We start from the raw sequence: 19,012 nt of genomic DNA on the forward strand, positions 1-19,012 counted from the left end.
CACCCACTCGACACCAGGAGCCCCCCAGTCCTGATGACCACAGATTTCCCATGGTGGGCAGAGCTTCCCTGGGGAAGATCCCCTGCCCTAGTGACCCACTCCCCCAACTGCGTGCGTGTACGCACATACACACACACACACACATATGTGTGACCATCTCCCTCCACTCCTGAGTATACAGCAAGGCCCTGCTAATGAAAACTCACAGTCAAGGAGCCAGGCTTTCTGGAATTTTCCTATGAGCCAGGGAGCAGCCTATCTCCTGAAACATCAGGGACCCTGCAGACTGGGTCTGCAAAGCAGCCATAACACCTTTCTCAGGAGAAAGAAGGGAAATTTAGTTTCTGACCCAGAGTAAACACTCAGTGAGCATGACAGTCCCACCCCAATCCCATGTGACCCCAGCCCAGCCCCTCCCCCACCAAGGCTCCACCATCCAGGAAGCGAGGATCTTATCAGTATGACCCAGAAGCCGGGCCTCCCCAGCTGTACCCATGCCAGCCCAGGACCCAGGGCCTTCCCACTGACCCAGGCTACTCTGCCCTTAATCCCAGAGCCACAGCTCCTACTTCTCAGGATTCGGGTTTAGTTAAAAAATACTTTGTTGCTTTAAAAAAAAAAAAAAAAAAAACCACTAGCCATCATCTTGCGCCTTCAGTGAGTTCTAATCTTTTTGCTGGTGGAGGGTCCTGCCTCCTCATTGTGGACGGGGGAGGGGGCCGTGGCAGTTTCTTAAAATAAGACAACAATGAAGTCTGCAGAATTGATGGCCTCTTCCTCTTATGAATGGTTCCTCCGTCATGTCCAATGCCTTTTGATGGCATTTTACCCACAGGAGAACTTTCTTCACAGCTGGAGTTGATCCTCTCAAACTCCTTATCAACTAAGTTTGTGTCCTGCCTTCTGTCCTTTGTTGTCATTTCAACAGTCTCCACAGCTTCCTTACCAGGAGGAGATTCCATCTCCACACCCACTTCCTTGGACTCAGTGCAGAGCAGCACTCTTTATTCCTTGCAGGAACGTGTTGCCACAGACATGCAATTTGTAAAAAACAAAACAAAAACTCGATATCCATGAAGTGAAATAAAATGAGGCATGCCCACGTATTGTGTGTCACATCCACTGTGTTATTTTTATCATTAGATCGGTGCTTCCCGCCTCAATGGGCACTGTGTTTGTCTCGTTTCATCCTCACCTTGACCCTGAGAGTAATGTTGTGGGTCATCATGTTGCAGATGGGGCTTTAGGGTTCAGAGAAGCAGAGAACTGATGTCCAGACAAGTGCCCAGAGCCAGGGCCAGAGTTTGCTCAAAATCCCCTCCCTGCACCTCAGTTGGGCCAGAAAGACCGACTCCTCTCCCTCTCTGAGCAGATGCTGGCTGTCTGTCTTCTAGAACCTTCTAGGAAGTTCTTCCTCTCACCTAAGTGGGCACCTGTGGTTAGAATCTGTACCCTCTTTCCCACCTTCAGAAGTAAAAGTCAGGATGATGATGATAAGAAGAATGAAAAGTAATTCCATCAGAATAGTGATTCCCTTGGGGAGGAGGCCCTGGGATGCCTTTGGGGACCCGGAGATGTTCTGTCTTGATGCAGGCGATGGCGACCCAGGTGCACACACTTTTTAAATGCATGGTCTATACATGAGCCATCTGCACACTCTCCTGTAGGCATGTCCTACGTTAATAAAAAAGTGTAGCGGGACTTCCCTGGTGGTCCAGTGGTTAGGACTCTGAGCTTTCATTGCCAAGGGCCAGGGTTCAATCCCTGATTGGGAAGCTAAGATCCTACACATGTCTCACAGCCAAGGAAAAAAAAAAAAGTGTGAGAAAATAACACGTGTCTGAATCTGAGAAAATAACTTGGTGCCCAGGCCTGCTGAGGCAGTGGGTGACTGAGCAGCCTGGTGGCCCTGCTGGAACCATTTTGCCATCTTTTTGAAGGCCCAGCTGGGAATCGATCAAGTCCTCTATATCTTTAAACTCAGTAAAAGTTGCTCAGTCATGTCAAACTCTTTGTGAATTCTCCAGGCCAGAATACTGAAACGGGTAGCCTTTCCCTTCTCCAGGGGATCTTCCCAACCCAGGGATTGAACCTAGATCTCTCACGTTGCAGGCGGGTTCTTTACCAACTGAGCCACAAGGGAAGCCCAAGAATACGGGAGTGGGTAGCCTATTCCTTCTCCAGGGGGATCTTCCCCACCCAGGATTGAACCAGGGTCTCCTGCATTACAGGCGGATTCTTTACCAACTGCACTATGAGGGAAGCCCTTAAATTCAGAGTTAACTCTTAAGAATTCATCCTCGAGCAGGAGGGAAAGAAAGGGGTACACAGAATTTCGTATGCTTGGATATTTGTTTCATGTGCATTTGATTTTTGTGGTATAATGATTTAAGTAAAGGAAAGAATCACAAACAACCTAAACATCCATGGGACTTCCCTGGTGGTACGGTGGCTAAGACCCTGTGCTCGCAATGCAGGGGGCCCAGGTTTGATCCCTGGTCAGGGAACTATATCCTACATGCCAAAACTAAGAGTTTGAATGCCACGACTAAAGATCCCACATACCACAAAGAAGATTAAGATCCCGAGTTCCACAACTAAAGCCTGGCATGGCCAAATAAAATTAATTAATTAATATTTTAAGAAAGAACAATAACCAACCCTAACATCCAATAATGGGCAACAATATGTATGCACCATACTTGTTCAGTCGTTAAGTTGTGTTCAACTCTCATGGACTGCAGCACACCAGGCTTCCTTTTCCTCCACTATCTCCCTGAGTTTGCTCAAACTCATGACCAATTGAGTCAGTGATGCCATCCAACCATCTCATCCTCTGTTGCCCCCCTCTTTCCTGCCCTTAACCTTTCCCAGCATCAGGGTCTTTTCCAATGAGTCAGTTCCTCGAATCAGGTGGCCAAAGTATTGGAGTTTCAGCTTCAGCATCAGTGAATTCATTCCAATGAATATTCAGGGTTGATTTCCTTTAGGATTGATAGGTTTGATGTCCTTGCAGTTCAAGGGACTACTACTAATCATATAAATTACGGTACATCCAAAAAGATCCTGTTTCTAAACGTAGTATTAGTATTATAGATGGGACCCCAAAACAGAACAGACATAGTTTGGAGGGTGGAGGGGAACAGCAAAATCCAGATAAAGCCTGGAGCTGAATTTAAAGCAAGGCGCCTGTGTTCATTTCTTCATTTTGGCAAGATGGCAACCTTAGGAAGAGCTGGCTGAGGGCAGGTGCAAGTTCTCCATGCTGTTTTTGTCACTTTTCGTTCCATCTAAAATCATCCCAAAATCAAATGTTAGAATTTGTGATGGTATGGGGAAATACAGTAAGTCCCCACTTATGAGTGAGTTCCCTTCCAAAAGAACATTCATAAGTCCCATTTTTTCGTAATTCCAACAAAGTTAGCCTAGTACGCAACTTTTACAGATAATGCCAGACAGGTGAATTAGCTTATGTGATTGGACATGTGAACACAAGTTTGAATCTTTTTTGTTTGTTTGTTTTTTACTTATTTATTTCTGGCTGAGCTGGGTCTTTGTTGCTGCACTTGGGCTTTCCTCCAGTTGTGGCAAGCAGTGGCTACTCTCTAGTTATGGTGAGAGGGCAGTGGCTTCTCTTGTTGCGGCCCACAGGCTTAGTTGCTTCTCAGCATGTAGGACCTTCCCGGACCAGGGATCGAACCCGTGTCTCCTGCACTGGCAGGCAGATTCTCACCCACGGACTGCCAGGGAAGCCTAACATTCGCATCTTTAAAAGTCTGAAGAGATGGGGTGGAGCGTGGTGGGGAGGCGCTAACTGTAATGGTTCCCTCACAATGTGATATTAAGCAAATTAAGAAAAGTTTTAAAGGCAGGTAATCAAATAGTATAAAGGACCTGAATTTGTACAAATGGGTAGATACGTGTATATGTTTTTTAAAAAATCAAGGTGATAGGATTATGGATGATCTTTGTGACTTTACCTAATCTCTAGATTTGGGAACATGAAATTGTGTTCCCTCTGTGGTCGTAAAGAAGAGAAAACATGGAAACAGTAGATTATCATCATTGGCAGCAGTTCTGGGCCAAACAGTTGCCACAAACACTGAATTAGTGAACCTGGCACGCCGCTTCTGGGGACACTCAGGGCCAGGCTCCCAAGAGCCTCTGTCGCCTTGTTGTCACGACCAATCCCCACTCAACCTCGTGTGACGTGTGTTTCTGTTTAGAGACACCCGATCTGACACCAGTTCTTTGATTAAGTCACTGCGGGGGCTGTGACCCTTGCCTGAACGAAGCTGGTTTGATACACTTATTGTCTCCGTGAGTGCCTCACTGCCCTGCTGCACTTGGATCCTGGCCAGCTCTTCAGCTTTATGCTTGGGGCCATTAGATACAAAATCACCCAAAAAAACCCCCAAAGCCAAAAACGTGGCCCTGAATGGTGGAAAAGGACCCTGGTTACCGCCTGGTTCCACCTCAGATGGGAAAATGCTTCTTGTTGACTCAAATTGTTTCACTGCTCTGCCTGTGTCCTCGAATGACTGCACACCCCACCCCCGAGTATCAGTATGGGGGTTACAGATACCTTCTAGCCCGTAGGTGGATTCCCAAGCACAGAGTCCACAGGTATCAAGACTTTGCCCTGTTCTTAGGGCAGGCTATCAGGGAGGGTCCCAGCCCTCGAGGGGAGCATGGGTTGGTGGTAAGGGGCCACCTCTGCATCCTGGAACCCCAGTGCCTCAACACACTTGGCCCAGCAGTGGTGTGTCTCCCCACCCCACAGGCCACAGGAGAGCGCAGTGTTGACCTTTAGCAGGAGCTGGGGACACCTCCCCACCTCCCTGGATCGAGGCAAGCACTCCCGCTGCCGCTGCCGGGTGCCTCCCTCTATGTCAGTGCGTCTCACCCAGCGCTGCCTCAAGGCAGAGGTCTCACCTGGGGCTGATTCTGCCCCCAGAGGACACGGGGCCCTGTCTGGGGATGACTGTGTTCATCAAGACTGGGGGAGCTCCTGGTGTTGAGCGGGTGGGGGCCAGGGATGCTGCTCCACACCCCACGACACCAGGGACGGACTACAATGTCAGCAGTGCCAAGGACGGAAACCCTGCTTTATAGAAAGCTGCCCAGTCCCCTCCTTCCTGAGGCTGGGACCCAGCTGGGTCTCCCTGGTGGCCTCTTATGCCAGCCCCCTGGTCCTGGGGCCACTGAGAAAGGCTCACCGTGGCCCAGGAATGACAGCAGCGGCATGTGCCTTTGTGTAGGTGGAAAAAAACACTGTCAGTTTTTGGAAAGAGCTAATGTTTGCAGAAAAGAGGGGCCGGCTCTTGGAAACCACCGGGGACCTTTGGAGCCAGGGGGAAACAGCCTCACCCGAGGCCAGCCTGCAGCTGGGGAAGCCTGGCCTGTGCTGAGCAGGGGGCGGGGGCTTCTGTTGGCCTCCCCAGGGCGGGCCTCCCTAGAATTCAAGAGTCGGCTAGCTGCCGGCTTTTCTGTTTCTTTCTCTTTTTTTTTTAATTTATTTATTCAGTTGCACCAGGTCTTAGTTACAGCTCGAGGGATTGTCATTCTTTGTTGCGGCTGGTGAACTCTTAGTTGAAGCATGTAAGATCTAGTTCCCCCACCAGGGATCGAACCCGGGCCGCCTGCATTGGGAGTACAGAGTCTTAGCCACTGGACCACCAGAGAGGTCCCTAGCTGCTGGCTTGTGAGGTGTAGTTGGTGGCCTGGCAGCTGCAGGGGTCCCCGGGAAGCCCAAGCTGAGGTACCTGTGTGGCCGAAGAGGACGGGCCTCTGTAGCCCACAGCCTCCTCCTCCTCCCATGGGAGGTTGGTACCAGCTGTGTGTGGAGGGGACAGGTGACTGTTTGCCTCTCCCCCTGGCCTTGGCGAGTGCCTCCCTGGGCAGTCTGTTCTCAGGGCAGTGCGTACAGCGTGGGGAGCAGCGTGGAGGCTGGCATTCAGCCTCTGGGTCACGCTGACAGCTGGGCGTGGCTGCCCGGAGCCCCTCTTGCCATGCACACCAGTCATCAGACAGAGGCTTGGCTCCATCCAGGGTTCCACTCGGAGCAGCGGGTCCTCTGGAGAATGACGGCTCTAAAGCACCAGTGCCCACCCCGCCCCCGGGGTCCTCTCACAGGGACTTCCTTTCTTTCCGGGTGACCTCTCAGCCTGGGGCGGCCAGCTTCAGATCCCTCAGCTTCCTGCCCCCATATACCTGTCACCTCTTCCACCCCGAGGTTAATTGCTTTGCCCCCAGATTGCATTTTCCACCTCTCCCTTTTTTTCACCCTGGCACGTGGCTTCCATCAAAGCCGAAAACCAGACATGGAAAAACCCCAAGCCTGACACGCGTCAAGGCTGGGTTCCGTATCAAGGCTTGGGGTCCCTGTGTCCCAAAATGGAATAGTACAATTTCCAGAAGAAAACTCGACGCCCCTCCCCTGCCCCCAGAGAAACACCATTGTGTGTCCTGCATGGATTGGTTATAAAGAATGAAGTGGAGGGGACTTCCCTGGTGGTCCAGTGGGTAGGACACCATGCTCCCAGTGCAGGGAACCTGGGTTCGATCCCTGGTCAGGGAACTAGATACCACATGCAACACATAAGACCTGGCACAGCCAAAAAATAAGAATATTTTTAAAAAAGAGAGAATGAAGTGGATTCTCCAGAAATAACCCCCCTTTCTCTGGAGGACACGGCCTGTTTCCACATCAAATGCCACATTTTCGGTGACAGCCAAGTATTTCTCTGAGAAAAGCTGGAGATAATTAAGTTAAAAATATTTAACCAGGATTTTTTTTTCCTCCCTGTCTTTCTAAACAGGCTAAAGCAGTGCTGCTTCTTGGAAAAACTGAAAAAAGGTATGTCGCGTTTTCTCTTACTTCACGAGCTTGGAATCCCTTGTTTTTCAAAAAAAAGGAACAAACAAGTGGGAGTATTTGGTGCGCATATGACACACTGGGGATTGTGTCACCGGGAACAGAGCTCTGGGCCACCCGCCAGGAAACCTGAGTTCAAATCCCAGGCCCGCCTCTGCCGTGTCTGGGCAGGTCCCTTTCATCTCCCTGCAGCGGAAATAACATGCTGTGACTTCCCAAGCGTGGTCGTGTCGAGATGAAGGGAGGGAAGCTGTCAATAGGAAACCGGGCGTCGAAGGGCCTCCAGCCAGCAGGCAGGAAACATGGGTCTTTCCAGGAACTCCGTCCCTTTCGTGTAGATTACCTAATCTACTGCTTACCTCTCTCCCTCCATCCGCAGCCTCCTCCTACAACCCTCCCCTCCTATAGCCCTTCCCAGGTCCAGGAGTCCGGCAGGCACACCCCCCCATGGTCCCTGGCATCTTCCCCCAACTTTCTCCTCATTAGTCTGGCTGAATGCCTGTCAGGGTGGCCCCTCTTGTCAAAGCACCAGTTTCGGTTTCTCTGGCTTCCCTTTCATTTCTCTCGGCTATGTCGTTTATCTCAGGCTGTGTCACTTCCTTCCCCCTGCGGGCCTGGGGTTTCGCTGGCCCTTCTGGTCCCTGTTCCTCCAGGTGTCCAATCGGGTCATGGATCTGGGAACTTCCCTGACGTGCCATCTGCATCTGGCACTTTTCCTCCCACGCCCTCATCCCACAGGTTTCAGCAGGTCTCATTTTCACACCGAGCGTTTTCCACCTGCCCCCGTGGTTACTCCATAGCCCCGTTGGTCGTCTGAGAGCGTGTGAGTTAATTTCCACAGGTTCCGTGGCTGCTTAGGAAAGAAAGCACATCGCAGTGCCTCTCTTGGTGAAGGATGTTGATGGTGGTGTGGCTCAAACAGGGTTCTCTTGGGACCCTTTGCAGGACTTGCTGAAGATGCAATGGGAGGGCTAGTTTGAGGTGGGGGGCTTCACTCTGGACCCGGCTTCTCTGCTTCCTCTCTGAGCCTTTTCTTGGCCAAGTCATGCAGCATGTGGGATCTTAGATCCCTGAGCAGGGGAAATGCAGGGACCCTAACCTCTGGACCACTAGGGAAGTCTTGAGATTAAAATTTCAGTTAAAGAGGGAATTGTTTCAAGCTAACTCTAGCCCTATTAGATCATGTCTCTAATGAATGAATTTTTTAATTTTTAAAATTTATTCATTTATTTACTTTTGGTCAAGCTGGGTCTTCATTGCTGCATGGGATTTTCTCTATAGTTGCACTCTGTGCGATGTGCAGGCTCCTCATTGCCGTGGCTTCTCTTGTGGAGCACAGACTCTTGGGCGCACAGGCTTCAGTAGTTGTGGCTCCCGGGCTCTAGATCATGGGCTCAGTAGTACAGGCTTAGTTGCTCCACAGCGTGTGGGATCTTTCCAGACTGGGGATCAAACCTGTGTCCCCTGCATTGGCAGACGGATTCTTTACCACTCGGCCACCAGGGAAGTTCTAAAGAAAATCTTGACATTTGATTCCTTGTGGATATTTTGCATTCATTTTGACTTCTTAAAAAATATCACATGAAGATACTGATCGCGGTGACTGAGTTTCCTGTGTCCCTCAGATTCTGTGCCCAAGGCAGGCGCCGTGCTGTCATCGGCACAGTCTGGCCGATGGGAACTGTGATGATGAAGACAGTGCTCTGAAACGAGGGTGCTTCCCAGTGGTCACCGATCCTCTCGTCTTGATCTTTTCACATTGTTCATCAGCAGAGCATGGGTCCATGGCCCCTTTTCCTAACAGGGAGGCCAGACCTCAGGTGCACCTGGTCCCCCAGGACACACACATGTCTGGAATCATGGCAGAGCCACCGCTGCCAGGCTCAGGTGTCAGGAGAGCCAGGGCTGCAGCCACGTGGCCTCGTGCTGGGGGATTAGGTCCCCGCCCTGCCTCACCTGTCAGCCGGCAGGATACCGAGCTACAGCCATGACGTCAGCTCCACCCAGGCCCTGGCCCTGCTCCCAGGCACCTGGCCAGCCCCTGCTGACAGCCTCTGCCCACCTCCTCCCCTCCTGCTGCAGACCCCACTCGGCAAGCTGGCTGGTGTTTATCAAGTGCCTCCTCTGGGCCAGGCCCGGCCGCTTGGTCTGATTTCGTTCTGGTAGGAGCCTGAGGGAGCAGGTTTCCTTGTCCTCATTTCTAGGTAGGGAAACTGAGGCAGCAGAGAGGCTCAGTGGGACCCAGGGCTGGTGGACCACGAGGCTAGGGTTCAAGCTCCTTTCTCTCCACCCACAAGGCACCTGGCGGTCCGTATTACTCAGGGTTCTCCAAGAAACAGAACCAACAGGGTGTGAATACAGAGAATTACTTTCAGGAATTGATTATGGAGGCTGCAGGGTGGAGACCCAAGAGAGCCAATACCAAAGCCCATCACTGGAGGGTTCCCTCCTGCTCAGGGGAGGCCTGGTATTTGTTCTGTTCAAGCCTTCCTGTGAGTAGAAAAGCTCCCCTGCCACCTCCCACATCCTAGGGAGTAATCCATTTGACTCAGTATCCATCAGTTTAAGGGCTTCCCTGGTAGTTCAGACGGTAAAGAATCCTCTTGTCAATGCAGGAGAGGCGTGTTCAATCACTGGGTTGGGAAGATCCCCTGGTGGAGGAAATGGCAACCCACTTCAGTATTCTTACCTGGAGAATCCCATGGACAGAGGAGCCTGGTGGGCTACAGTCGCAACGAGTTGGACACGGCTGAGCAGCTAACAGTTTCACTTTCGACCAGTTTAAATGGCAGTCTCACCCATAAACACCCTCACAGAAGCATCCAGAAGAATGTCTGACTGCATATATACCTGGACATGCCATGGCCCAGCCAACTGACTTGAAATTAGCCATCAAAAATCTCTCTCTCTGTTTTTTAATACTTATTTATTTGACTGCACTGGGTCATAGTTGCAGCATGTAGGATCTAGTTCCCTGACCAGGGATCAAACCCAGCCCCTCTGCATTGGGAGCTTGGGGGTCTTAGCCACTGGACCACCAGGGAAGTCCTTCTTCCTCTTTTTTTTAGTTTTTTAATGACAAAGTCACAACTTGGTACCAGGTCTATTGACCACCAGCCCAGGGTCCCTCCCACCCACCCACCCAACAGGTTTGAATTGGTAATGCATTCTGAGGAGATGGAATTCTGCTTGGTTGGATTGTACTGAATTCTTTTTTATCTGCCTGTCCTGGGGTTTCCTTGCTGCATCTTGTGGGCTTTCTCTAGTTGTGGTGAGCGGGGACTACTCTCTAGTTGCACTACGCAAGATTCTCATTGCAGTGGCTTCTGTTGTTGCAGAGCACTGACTCTAGGCACATGGGCTTCAGTAATTGTGGCCCACCAGCTTAGTTTCCCTTAGCAGGCAGATTCTTAACCACTGTACCACCAGGGAACCCCTGTATTGAATTCTTTAATTCAAAGACAAAGTGAGCACAGTTCATCTCTTTTCTAAGAGCTGGGTTTGGGAGAATTGGGGCTGTGCCAACTTTTCTCTAAAAAACAGTAAGATGTCATTTGACCAGGTTCCTGCTGCACAAAGACTAGAATTATCAGATTTTTCTTGGTTGGGTAATGCAGTGAAAATGGTTTTTAAAAAGTCTCCAAAAATATCTGGGCAGCCCATGCATGAGCGTGTGTGCTAAGTCACTTCAGTCGTGTCCTACTTTTTGAGACCCCATGGACTGCAGCCTGCAGGCTTGTCTGTCCTTGAGATTCTTCAGGCAAGAATACTGGAGTAGGTTGCCATTTCCTTCTCCAGGGGATCTTCCCAACCCAGGGATCAAACCTGTGTCTATGGCCCAGCCAAACTGACACATAAATGAACCATCACACAGTCTCCAGGCCCCTTGCCCAGCCCACTTGGGTGGGATCGCCCTGAGCCCTGTGGGGCCATCACCACTTTCTCTGAGCATCAGGGCAGGCCAGCAGCGGGAGTTCAGTGAGGTGAACTGAGGAGGCCAGCTCTGAAAAGCCACATACTCAAACAGATGCTTGTTCAGAAATGTCCACAGCAGCAAAATTCACCTATGCAGAGTACATCACGAGAAATGTTGGGCTGGAAGAAGCACAAGCTGGAATCAAGATTGCCGGGAGAAATATCAATAACCTCAGATATGCAGATGACACCACCCTTTTGGCAGAAAGTGAAGAGGAACTAAAAAGCCTCTTGATGAAAGTGAAAGAGGAGGGTGAAAAAGTTGCCTTAAAGCTCAACATTCAGAAAACTAAGATCATGGCATCTGGTCCCATCACTTCATGGGAAATAGATGGGGAAACAGTGGAAACAGTGTCAGACTTTATTTTTCTGGGCTCCAAAATCACTGCAGACGGTGACTGCAGCCATGAAATTAAAAGACGCTTACTCCTTGGAAGGAAAGTTATGACCAACCTAGATAGCATATTCAAAAGCAGAGACATTACTTTGCCAACAAGGGTCCATCTAGTCAAGGCTATGGTTTTTTCAGTGGTCATGTGTGGATGTGAGAGTTGGACTGTGAAGAAGGCTGAGCGCCGAAGAATTGATGCTTTTGAACTGTGGTGTTGGAGAAGACTCTTGAGAGTCCCTTGGACTGCAAGGAGATCCAACCAGTCCATTCTAAAGGAGACCAGTCCTGGGATTTCTTTGGAGGGAATGATGCTAAAGCTGAAACTCAAATATTTTGGCCACCTCATATAAAGAGCTGACTCATTGGAAAAGATTCTGATGCTGGGAGGGATTGGGGACAGGAGGAGAAGGGGACAACAGAGGATGAGATGGCTGGATGGCATCACTGACTCGATGGACATGAGTTTGGGTGAACTCCGGGACTTGGTGATGGACAGGGAGGCCTGGCGTGCTGCAATTCATGGGGTCACAAAGAGTCAGACACGACTGAGCGACTGAACTGAACTGAACTGAATGGTGGGCACAGCCCCACTGTCCAACAGTTAGTGATGGCCACACATACCATATCTCTTCACAGATGGGAGCATGGCTTAGCCACGAGAAAGAGAGATACACTGACACTTGCTACCACGTGGACGGACCCTGACAATAAGATGGTCAGTGAGAGAAGCAGACACAGAAGGACACAGGGTGTGACTCCACTGATGGGAAGCGTCCATAACAGGCAGATCCACAGACACAGAGAGTGGGTTCCTGGTGGTCAGGGCCAGGGGTGGGGATGGGGGTGACTGCCGATGGGGACAGGACTTCTTTGGGAGAGATGATGGAATGTTCTGGAATTAGGTAGTGGTGATAGCAGCACAATAATATTAATGCACTAAATGCCAGTGAGGGGTATGCTTAAAATAGTTAAAATGACAAATGTTATGTCATGTGAATATATTTTGTAATTTTAAAAATCTAGTAACATAATATATCAAAAAACTATTGAATGAGTGAACACTTTCAGTGGTGAACTGTTTGTTTTCTGACTTGATGTCTCAGCGAAGCTGCCGAAAGGGAAAAGAGGAGGAAGTACTGCAATGTGCGTGCTGTGGGGGCGTCAGAGCAGTTGAATCACAGAGGTTGGTCTTCTTCCCCATGTTCCCAGCATCTCATGGCTGGGGTAATGGGGACATTTGCTGGGGAGGCGTGAGTGGTGAAACACAGGGACGGAATCCTAGTCCTGCCAGCCTCTGCCCCAGCCAGTGGATGGTGGGGTGGGGTCACGGTCCCCACAGTGCCCTGTGTGGGACCCACCCGGGTGCAAGTGAGACCCACTGGGCGCGTGCAGTGAGTGCTGGAGGGAGGAGATGCTGGAGGGCTAGGGGAGGGATTCCAGGTGATTTGTTTTAAAAGTGCAAGAAGAGGACTTCCCTGGTGGTCCAGTGGCTGAGACTGCTCTCAGTACAGGGGGCACAGGTTCAATCCCTGGTCTGGGAACTAAGATTCCTGCCTGCCAAGGAGCAGCGCAAACCTCGATCTTTTTTTCCCAGCTGTGCCTGGCTCTCCCGTCCCCACCATCACTCTGTCGCTCCCCTGCCGTCAGGGGAGCCTGGGGGGGGCTGGCTTTTCAAAGCAGGATACACAGCTGGACCTTCCTAGAGTGGTCATTTTAGTCAAAGACCTTGGGGCCAGGAGGGAGTCATTATTTCTTGGACACTCATGTTATATTTTCTTTTTTTTTTTTAATGGTACTTTGTTTTGGGGGAATGAGGGACAAGCCATGCAGCTTGCAGGATCTTAGTTCCTGGAGCAGGGATATACCCCATGCCCTCTACAATGGAAGCACCGAGTCCTAACCACTGGACAACCAGGGAATTCCCAGTGTTATATTTTCTATTTATATTATTTTCACAGTCATGTAGATGAATTCAGGAGCAGCAGGTCCAACTGACATGACAATGTAGGAAAAAATGAGGGAACCTCAACAGATGACCTTAGTCCATATCCCGTTCTATCTCCTCTAGGCCTGGGCCCTCTCTGCAGGTCCTCTGATGTGTTAGTCTGTGATGCTGCATAACAAATACCCCCAAGTTCCACCCACTCATCATCTCATGTGAGTCAGGGCTCTAGGCACAGCCTCACTGGGTCCTCTACTTGGGGTCAGAGCAGGCCACCATCCAGGTGTCAGCCAGGCTGCACTCTCACACAGAGGCTCGGCTGGGGGAGAGTCTGCTCCAGGGTCCCTAGGGGTGTTGGCAGAATTTGCCGTGGCTGCAGGACTGTGTCCTGGGTGCCTTCTGCCTGTCCGCTAGGGGCTGCCAGCAGCTTCTGAAGTTCACCCCCACTGCTCCCAGCTAAGTGCGCTTCTTAAACACAGCCACCTGCCTCAGCAGGCTACCAAGGAATGTCCCTAGGGGCAGGGGCAGAACTCTGAGCAGCCACCGGCACCCCCCACCAGTCCCTGAGGGTCGCACAAGGTCACGTCCATGCATTCCATGTACCCTCTCTACTTCCAGGGTCCAGTGGGCCCCCAGCTGCCTCTCCTAAGCCCTGCAGAGACTCCTAGAACCGGGCACCCAGCCCTGCGGCACAGTTCCCCTTTTTAGCCAGGGCCACAGGAGACCTGGGCGCTTCCCAGGCAGCCCGGCACTTGGCCAGGTTTCTGCATTAACGAGAAAAGGCGTAATGGAATTTGGATGGCCGAGAAAAAGGATGTCAGTGTGAACAGATCCAGACACTCGATCTCATTGTTAGAAATTCCTCACGGGTCACAAAAACCTCATCTTGGGGCAGAGGCCACTGGGAAGCTGAGATTAGCTCACTCTCGCTGGGAGTTTCTGCAGACCGGGCGCTGGTCTCCGCACCCCTGCTTCCCACCCCACCTGCGGTCACCCAGCTCCTGCAATCCCACCTAGTCATTGGGGCTCAGCACTCCCCAGATGGTCAGCAGGGGTAGCTGCAGGGGTAGCCCTCTCTGGAAGGTTCCACAGTGTCCCCAGATGAGAACACAGCCAGACTACACCCTGGTCAATGCCGAGACTTGCAGTCTGGATGGAGACTGCTGCTTCTCTGCCCGCCCCCCACCCTTCATCCCCTGCCACCCTGTATTTGAAGGTCAGGCTTCCAGCTGAGACACACAGGAGTCAGCACCCGAGTAGGGCTTCCATCCAGACATCCTGATGCTGTGTCTTACTGCAGGGCAGCCTGAGCTTTGACCCCAGACCCCCCTGTCTGCTGGGCACCTGGGGCCCCTTGGAGTTGGACACTGAGGACATATGGTGTTGCCTGGAGCAGGTGCCTGGGAGCCACGTTGGCCCAACCAGGCTCCTCGATGGACCAGAATCACATGTTTATTTCACAGGAAAGGGGCTCCTGAGCTGACACACTCCTCAGCCACTTGTATAGGGGTCTCCCCCAGACCCCAACTGGGCACTACTGACATAGACCAGCTGTTCTCTGATGGGCCATCCTGGGTGCAGTGGGGTGTGAAGCAGCCTCCCTGGCTCCATCCCCTCGATGCCAGGAGGCCCCAGAGGGAAGACCACAGACCTCCCAGACGTGGCCCACAGCCCCTATTCTAGGGTCTGGCTCCCCACACAGGCATGCCTCTAAATTGTGCACCTAATTGCACTGTTTTCCCCCTGCCTTTTTAATATAAAAAATATCCCTGGACTTGCCTGGTGGTCCAGTGGTTGGGAGTCTGACTGCCAATGCAGGGGACACAAGTTTGATCCCTGGTCCAGGAAGATTCCACCTGCCAAGGGACAGCTGGGGCCATGCACCACTGCCGAGACCTAGTGTCACAGATACTGAATCCCACATGCTCAAAAGCCCGTGCTCTGCAACAAGAGAAGCCACCTCAGTGAGATTCCTGCACGCTGCAACCAGAGAGTAGCCCCAACCCACCACAACTAGAGAAAGACCTGTAGTGACAAAGACCCAGCGCAGACAAAAAAAATTTTTAAAAGAAAGAAAAATGTCCCTGACTGCAGCTAACCCTTAGGGTGAGTCTCTCTGTGTGTGCGTGGTTCCAGGAATTTGTAACCACATCAGAGGTGAAGTAACAGGTGCTTAGTCACCATTGGTCATTCTGATGCTGGGCTGTTTCGCCTTTGGTCCCACGGGTGTTGACCAGCGACCCAGGGCCCAGAGCAAAGAGCTGGAGCCCGGCACCCAAGCCCCAGGTCCGTCCACAGCAGTGCCTCTGCGCAGGAAAGGCCGTCTGCACTCTGCCCTCCTGGGCGCCTGCCCTCAAGTGGCGTCAGCTGTGGACGTCAGATGTGGCCAGGTGCGCTCCTCTGGCAGCCTGATCCTGGGGCGGGGGGCCTGTCCTGGCAGAGAGATTGGCCCTGAGGACAGAGTGAGTGCCAGGACGGAGCCCCCTTGGTAAACGCCCTGCCCTGCAGCCACCTGTCCCTTTCGTCCAGACGCCACTCTGGTGCCCAGCTTCCCAGCCACAGCCCCCAAAGACGCCCCTGTCCTGGTCCCAGGACTTGTGGACACTTCACCTCATTGGGCAGGGGCGACTTTGCAGGAGGGATTATTTAAGGCCTCTGAGATTGGGACAATCCAGGATTCCCCCAGGAGGCCCAGTGTCATCACGGGGTCCTTATAAGAGGGAGGGGGAGGGTCAGAAGCAGACGGGAGATGCTGCTCTGCTGGCTCTGAGGGTGGAAAGAGGGGCTGCAAGCCAGGGATGAGGCGCCTCTGGAAGCTGGAAAAAGGGAGAGCCAGTGCTCCCCTGGAGCCTCCAGAGGGACCAGCCCTGCCCATGCCTGGATTTAGCTCCATGAGGCCCGAGTCAAACTCCTGACCTCCAGAACCACGAGATAATCACTGTGTGTGGTTTTAAGCCAGCAAATTTGTGGTGATTTGTGACAGCAGCCACGGGAAATGCAATGCCAAGGAGCATCCACAGAGCTGTGGCTACCCCAAGGAAGGGTCCCAGTGCAGCCTTGTGCATAGATGGTAGACCAGGGGCTTCTCAGAGGGGGAGGACACTTCAAGGGGCTTTGCAGGATGTGGAGGAGGTTGTCCAGGCTCAGGTGGGAACACTGCCCTGCCCTCTCCCAGCCTCCTGCCCTTTGGATCCGAGCTGCAGCCTCCCAGGGCCAGGGTGACGGCATTTCCTGGGTGCCAGGAAGCCGAGAACAGGGCTGACATTAGCCACAGGCGCTCAGCACGCTGGCCCAGCCGGGTTACCCGCTTGCACACGCTCACATGATTGCAGTCATCCTCTGGGCGGACAGAGAAGGCCCTTTCTTCTGCTCCCGCACCAGCCGCACTGTCAGCCCTCTGTCACCGGGGCACATTGTCCGCCCGCCTCCGGGCTCAGCTGAGGGCGGCCACTCGCCCTGCAGCTCTGTTTTTCCCTCGCCTGTGGGCATCTCATTCATTCCCTTTTTTTCCTAGCCCTTTCTAAAAATAGCTGCCAAGGGACCCGATTTAGCCCATGCATGAAAGGACCAGCTGACAGCAAGTCACAAGACCCTGGTCTCCAGGGGGTGCGGGCCTCCTGTGGGGAAGCATCTGCCTGGCGGAGACCCAGCTGGTCTTTCATGGCCCCTGCGGCCCACCAAAGGTCACCATGCTCAAGGTCACAGAGGCCGTCACATGGCTGGCCCGCCCCACGCCAGGCCAGGGTGTCCTCGATCCTGGGGAAGCTCAGGCCCAGATGCGAGGCCGGGAAGGGGGATCCCAGAGCCAACCTAGCTGGAGATGGGGATGGGGGAGAGGTGGGTGGAGGGGGTGGGGATGGGACAGGTTGGGGAGAGGTGGGATGGGGGATAGTTGGAGGCAGGGTGGGGATGCTGGGGAGTCAAAGAGGTTTGGTCCACCTCCTACTAAAGTCCAGGTGCCGGTGTGGTGCCCGTGGCCCTGTGCACGCGACCCTGCTTGGGACTGGGAGCGAGGCTAGGAGGCCCCCACGTCCAGCTGCTGGGGACACTGCAAGGCACCCTCCCCTCCCTCTGACCTTATCACCCTAAGGGCCAGTGTGTGCCGTTTCTGTGGAGTCTGGAGCAGGTCTCTCCCCACCCCCAGGCACAGTGAAGGAGAGAGGGCCAGGCCATCCTCTATGAGGGCCCGTCCCCGGCACTGTGGGGTTTGGAGCAGCCTCCCTGGCCCCACCCCCTTGATGCTTGGAGCCCCCCGAGTCGTGACAACAGATGCCCCAGACATCATCCCTGTGGAAACACCCTACTTAGGGGCTTCTATGCCGTGGATTGTGGTGCAGGAGGCCCCCCAAAGGCAAGCAGAGCCAAGGCCTCATGCACACAGTAGGTGTGTAAGAAACACAGGGTAATCAGCTTGCATGTGGGCACAGCTGGTGGCCAGCCAGCCCCCCAAGCCCTGCAGGAGGGCAGCCTGTTCTTAAAAGAAGCCCAGATACTGTTCTCTCAAACCTCATCTCGTTCTGTTTGGCTTTGGGATTTTTTTCCCTCTTTCCACACAGCGGCCTGCCTCCTCTTCTTCTGAACATCGTGTTCTGGGGGGGCGGTTACCCCCCGGATAGGGAGCCTGCTTTCTCACCCAGGCCTTGTTTGTCCTCCTGTCCAGTCTGGCTGGAGGTTTGTGTTTGGTGGGGGTGGGGGGGTTTGTTTTGTTTCCTTCCTGTTTCATGGCAGGCAGGGAGGGGGGTCGAAATTCAGAAGCTCGGTGAGCTGTAAAGCTACCAGTTCTGGAAGTGTTAAAGCAGAATGAAGGCTGTTTCTGTTCTCTCTGAGGACGCGGACTCGCTCCCGCCTGCCTCCCCTCCCCTCCCTGCAGGCCAGGGATAAGGCCTGCGACACAGGCTCTGGCTGCCCGCAGCTCCCCTCCCTCTACAAGGCCACCTTCCTGGGCTCTGACTCACCCAGCATGGCCTCATCCGCCTAGATGAGGAGGTGGGGAGGGGGCTTTCAGAACCGCCTGGAAGCAGCCGGCTTTGTCTGAGCTTGGATTCACTGAGATCAACTTCCTGTGCCTTCAGAGATGAAATGCATGTGGCACTCTTGTCCCAGGGAGCAGGAACCTCAGGGAACAGGCTGGCTGCTGATGGAAATACTGCCAGTAATTCCTCTGGCTTTAATGCTTCGCCAGCATCTCAGGGCCATTACAAAAGAGAACGCGCGTCCTGTGCCTGCTCAGCGGGAGGAGTGGCTGCCAGCTGGAATTGTCCAGCATCTGGAACAGAGAGTGCTAGAAAGAGGCCAGGCCAACGGTCAGGAGATCCCACTTGGGCCTCACCCGGCCAGTGTATCAGCTGTCCATGCCAAGTAACGAGCCAGCACAGACTTCGTGGCTTCCAGCTCAAGGCCCTGAAGGTCGTCAGTAAGACCGTGGTGTGGCTGCCCCCTCTGCTCAAGATCTCTCCCGGCTGCTGTCAGAATGCTTCACCTGGGGCTGATTCGGATTGTTCCAGAACTTGGTTTCATGCAGCCGTAGCAGGGGGTCCCCCTTCCCTCGAAGCTGCCCCTGTGTCTTGCCACACATCCGCCTCCAGCTTCAAAGCCAGTGACAGAGGGTTTCCCTTGTGCAGAGTCCCCTTCACACTCGCTCCCCTAATAAGAGCAGGCCCACCAAGGTTCTCCCCCTCCTACATTTGTGCCACACGACACTGCCCCGCCCAGAGCTGAACCCCATCCTCTCCTCAGGTCCTGCCCGCACCCCAGGAAAGGGGATTCTCCAGGTCACTGGGGGTCATCGTAGAGGTGTGCACAGCCCCAAGGACCCCTGGCTAGGTTG

The 19,012-nt window shown here is 53.1% G+C and overlaps 1 protein-coding gene and 1 long non-coding RNA gene across 4 annotated transcripts in view; one reads left to right on the plus strand and one right to left on the minus strand.

The window, feature by feature from the left end:
- The window catches only part of GNG7 (G protein subunit gamma 7), a 138,313-nt gene that overhangs the window by 98,942 nt on the left and 20,359 nt on the right, over positions 1-19,012 (plus strand). For 2 of the 3 annotated variants that reach the window (XM_070793163.1, XM_070793164.1), the window contains one exon: positions 6,822-6,859. The exons of the other annotated variant lie outside the window; for it this stretch is intronic. The gene's annotated coding sequence lies outside the window, so the exon portion shown is untranslated. The remainder of the gene's footprint in view (positions 1-6,821; positions 6,860-19,012) is intronic. 3 annotated transcript variants of the gene reach the window in all.
- On the minus strand, positions 698-18,427 carry LOC139184108 (uncharacterized). The gene is made up of 3 exons (XR_011567573.1): positions 18,141-18,427; positions 14,965-15,126; positions 698-3,290 (listed from the first exon to the last, which is right to left on the minus strand). It is a non-coding gene; the product is annotated as an uncharacterized lncRNA (long non-coding RNA).

The sequence above is a fragment of the Bos indicus genome, chromosome 7 (assembly GCF_029378745.1).
Source record: "Bos indicus isolate NIAB-ARS_2022 breed Sahiwal x Tharparkar chromosome 7, NIAB-ARS_B.indTharparkar_mat_pri_1.0, whole genome shotgun sequence".
Lineage (NCBI taxonomy): Eukaryota > Metazoa > Chordata > Mammalia > Artiodactyla > Bovidae > Bos > Bos indicus.